Source organism: Dendrobates tinctorius, unplaced genomic scaffold (assembly GCF_039654945.1).
Source record: "Dendrobates tinctorius isolate UK_male_01 unplaced genomic scaffold, ASM3965494v1 ptg000227l, whole genome shotgun sequence".
In the NCBI taxonomy this organism is placed as follows: Eukaryota; Metazoa; Chordata; class Amphibia; order Anura; family Dendrobatidae; genus Dendrobates; species Dendrobates tinctorius.
In genome coordinates, this window is record NW_027361894.1 from 1782501 (window position 1) to 1787500 (window position 5000).

Below are 5000 nucleotides of genomic sequence, written 5' to 3' on the forward strand. Positions count from 1 at the left end.
TTGGGGACTTAGAAAAAATTCCGAGATGTGTCAGACTTCCAGGAAGGGGGCGCCTCGGGAGGTGTACCTAGGAGGCTTCCAGGGGCCTGGGTACACTTTTCAGAAAGTACCGTTGGGACTTAGAAAAATTTTCAAGATTTTTGGACTTAGAGCGATTTTTGGATTTTTGTGCAAAAATCGAATTTTCCCTTCTCCCACCGCTCTGGGGCGTCAATATGAAGTGGGGACCCGAGGGAGAGTGCCTCCCATGAGGGTAGAATGTGTGACTTTTGGGGGGAAAGTCGAATTATGGAGCAAAAACCATTTTTGGGGACTTAGAAAAAATTCCGAGATGTGTCAGACTTCCAGGAAGGGGGCGCCTCGGGAGGTGTACCTAGGAGGCTTCCAGGGGCCTGGGTACACTTTTCAGAAAGTACCGTTGGGACTTAGAAAAATTTTCAAGATTTTTGGACTTAGAGCGATTTTTGGATTTTTGTGCAAATATCGAATTTTCCCTTCTCCCACCGCTCTGGGGCGTCAATATGAAGTGGGGACCCGAGGGAGAGTGCCTCCCATGAGGGTAGAATGTGTGACTTTTGGGGGGAAAGTCGAATTATGGAGCAAAAACCATTTTTGGGGACTTAGAAAAAATTCCGAGATGTGTCAGACTTCCAGGAAGGGGGCGCCTCGGGAGGTGTACCTAGGAGGCTTCCAGGGGCCTGGGTACACTTTTCAGAAAGTACCGTTGGGACTTAGAAAAATTTTCAAGATTTTTGGACTTAGAGCGATTTTTGGATTTTTGTGCAAAAATCGAATTTTCCCTTCTCCCACCGCTCTGGGGCGTCAATATGAAGTGGGGACCCGAGGGAGAGTGCCTCCCATGAGGGTAGAATGTGTGACTTTTGGGGGGAAAGTCGAATTATGGAGCAAAAACCATTTTTGGGGACTTAGAAAAAATTCCGAGATGTGTCAGACTTCCAGGAAGGGGGCGCCTCGGGAGGTGTACCTAGGAGGCTTCCAGGGGCCTGGGTACACTTTTCAGAAAGTACCGTTGGGACTTAGAAAAATTTTCAAGATTTTTGGACTTAGAGCGATTTTTGGATTTTTGTGCAAAAATCGAATTTTCCCTTCTCCCACCGCTCTGGGGCGTCAATATGAAGTGGGGACCCGAGGGAGAGTGCCTCCCATGAGGGTAGAATGTGTGACTTTTGGGGGGAAAGTCGAATTATGGAGCAAAAACCATTTTTTGGGACTTAGAAAAATTTCGAGATGTGACAGACTTCCAGGAAGGGGGCGCCTCGGGAGGTGTACCTAGGAGGCTTCCAGGGGCCTGGGTACACTTTTCAGAAAGTACCGTTGGGACTTAGAAAAATTTTCAGGATTTTTGGACTTAGAGCGATTTTTGGATTTTTGATCAAAAATCGAATTTCCCCTTCTCCCACCGCTCTGGGGCGTCAATATGATGTGGGGACCCGAGGGAGAGTGCCTCCCATGAGGGTAGAATGTGTGGCTTTTGGGGGGAAAGTCGAATTATGGAGCAAAAACCAGTTTTTGGGACTTAGAAAAATTTCGAGATGTGTCAGACTTCCAGGAAGGGGGGAGTCTCAGGAGGTGTACCTAGGAGGCTTCCAGGGGCCTGGGTACACTTTTCAGAAAGTACCGTTGGGACTTAGAAAAATTTTCAGGATTTTTGGACTTAGAGCGATTTTTGGATTTTTGTGCAAAAATCAGATTTCCCCTTCTCCCACCGCTCTGGGGCGTCAATATGATGTGGGGACCCGAGGGAGAGTGCCTCCCATGAGGGTAGAATGTGTGGTTTTTTGGGGGAAAGTCGAATTATGGAAGAAATTGAGTTTTGAGGACAAAAAAGTGTTTTGAGGACAAAAAAGTTTCTTGAGGACAAAAAAGTTTCTCGAGGACAAAAAAGTGTTTTGAGGACAAAAAAGTTTCTTGAGGACAAAAAAGTGTTTTGCGAACAAAAAATGGAATTTTGTGATTTTGTGTAAAAATAAGTAAATTCCCCTACTTCCACCACAGGGGGGCTTCAGTATGTTGTAGGGCCCCCAGGGAGGGTCCCCCAACTGGGTTTAAAGTTTGTGGATCCTGGGCAGAAAGTTGAATTTTGGATGAAAAACCGAATTTTGGGACTTAGAAAAATTTCGAGCTGAGCAGTGACAGACTTCCAGGCAGGGGAGCCTCTCTGGAGGTGTACCGAAAACAGTTCCAGGAGCTGAGGTCATTTTCGAACATTTTTTGTTCGCTCAAATTTTTTTTGTTTTTGAGCTCTAAAAAGCTGTTATTATCAATTGGCTCAAAAATTTCAAGTGTCATGAGCTAGTACATGTTGGAGGAATACGTTTTAGGCAAAAAATTGCAAAAAAAAAAAATCCAAGTGAAAAAGAACCGGAATGGGGAATTTCTGACTGCTGTAGCAGCCGCACAGTTCCAGGAGGTCGGATACATTTCCGACTTTGTCCCGCTCATTGAAGTACATTGTCCCGCAATGCAAATACATAGTAATGCGCACCTGCGGGAGAATATAGGAGAGAGTGGGCTCTCTCTACCCCGATGTATGGCGGTTGTTCCTATGGTTCTCTGGCTCGGGTAGGCGACTTAGAAGGTGGTCCCTCTTGTCGTGGAAGTTGCAAAATACGGCCGAGACTGAACTTCCACGGCTCCAGGAGGGACTTTTGCTGGTCGTGCGTCCCAAGTGAGAGAGGCGATCCTGGGGTACCTGAGCCTGACCAGACCCTCCCTCGGTGGTCCCTGGTCTTCTGAAGGGTGATGGCATTCAGGGGGGCAAATCTGGAGTCCGTGGCCGAGTTTGGGCTCTAGAAGGCGGACGCCCCTTCTGACCATGTCCCCTCAGAGCCGGCTGGATGGTTCATGGTCCGCGGCTTTGTCTGGCGGTCTGTGCCCAAGCCGGAGAAGCTGTCCTGGGGTACGTGAGCTTTGACCAGACCCTCCCTCGGCGGTCCCTGGTTCTCTGGAGGTGATGGCTGTCAGGGGGGCAAATCTGGAGTCCTCGTGGGAAGGAGGGCTCTTGAAGGCGGACGCCCCCTCTGACTATGTCCCCTCAGAGCAGGCTGGATGGTTCATGGTCCGCGGCTTTGTCTGGCGGTCCATGCCCAAGCCGGAGAAGCTATCCTGGGTACCTGAGCTTCGACCAGACCCTCCCTCGGTGGTCCCTGGTTCTCTGGAGGCGATGGCTGTTGTCAGGGGGGGGGGGGCAAATCTGGAGTCCTCGTGGGAAGGAGGGCTCTGGAAGGCGGACGCCCCCTCTGACTATGTCCCCTCAGAGCATGCTCGATGGTTCTCAGTCCCTGGCTTTGGCTTTTTGGCCATCCTGGGGTACATTCTTGCCAAAAAAAAAAACGACTAAGTGAAAAAGAACCGGAATGAGGAATTTTCTAGGTGCCGCATCCGCCCTACAGTGACTTGAGGCCGGGTACAGTTCCGACTTCGTCCCCTTAAAGTGGGGACGTTGTCCCGCAATGCAAATACATAGGAATGCGCACCTCTGGCAGAATGTACTTGAGAGAGTGTCGTCTCTCTACCCCGATAGAAAGCAGTTGTTTCTCTGGTTCCCCGACTTGGGTAGGCGACTTGGCATGTGGTCCCTCTCGTCTGGAAGTTGCGCACTCCGGCTGAGACCGAACTTCCACAGCTCCGAGAGGGACTTTTGCCGATCGTGCATCCCAAGCGAGAGAGGCAATGCTGGGGTACCCAAGCCTGACCAGACCCTCCCTCGGCGGTCCCTGGTTCTCTGGAGGTGATGGCTTTCGGGGGGCAAATCCGGAGTCCTCGTCCGAAAGGGGGGGCTCCGGAAGGCGGACGCCCCTCTCGTCCATGTCCTCTCAGAGCGGTCTTATCCTCCGATCGATCTGGCACGGCGCTCCCGGGTGGGGAGGTGGTGCTGCTCGCTCGACCCGGGCTTTGGAGCTCGCGTCGGTTTACGGTGAGCGGTGTCCTTCCTCCTGTACCCCCGGGCTTCCACCACCTATCTTTGGGCGCGCACGCCGGCCGTCACCTCCCGTTCGAGGACGGAGGCGGCCGAGCTGTGGGAAGTTTGAATCGCACCGAACGATGAACAGTGGTCTGACGACCCACGCGGGCGAACGGCGGGGCGCCCACCCACCCCGGCGTGGGGGCCAGCCGTCCGAATCGCTCCCCGCGTGGGGAAGCACAGTGTTAGCAAGGGCGGCCCTTTTCGAAGTTCCAGATGCGCAGCCCTGCCCGCGGAGGTCCGTGCCACGCATCGCCCGAAGGGCGGCCTCCGCGGCGGGCACCAGCGAGAGCGGCGGCGGTGGGTGGCGTTTCCACGCCGCTGCCGAGCTCCGCGCCACTAGTCTTTCCCGAGCCCCTACGTTAGTGGGGGGGATGACAGAGCTGTGGAGGCAGGCGAGGGGGGGTTCTCACTGCGCGGTGTGCCCCCACCCGACTCGCCATCGCCTTCCGCTCCTCGTACGTCGTCCTCCGAGGCGGCTCGGAAGGGAGAGGGAGAGCGAGAGAGCGAACGCCCCCCGAGCGAGGGGAAGATGGAGAAGGGAGCGATTTGAATGGGGCGAGAGGTGAAGGGAGTACGGCAGAACGCTGCCCTGCGCACCCCCCCGTGTTCCCGCCAGGCGGGGGAACAGCCCTGGGAGGAAAAGCCGCTCGGGCATCCCTTTGAGGACGGGCAAGAGCCGGGTGTAGGGACTACGCTGGAGGGCGACGCCGATACGGCCAGGCCGACTACGCCCCGCGCGACCTCTGCGTCGCTGGGGCTTGTGCCGGAGCCGCGGCGGACCCCGACGGCCAAACCCCCTCTCCCAATCCTCGCGCCTGTCCGCTGGTCGGTCGAGGACCCCCCGCGATTGAGGCAGGTCTAAGCCAGACGGTGGCGCCGCAAAGGCCCCCCACGCCCCGGCCCCGCTCCCCAGCGACCCTGTGTGTCGCCCAAGGAGCGTCGGGTCGCGCGGCAGGGCGGCCGCGGTGTCTTCGCAGGCCAGTCACCTTGCCCCTACCCGTGCAAGGGGTGT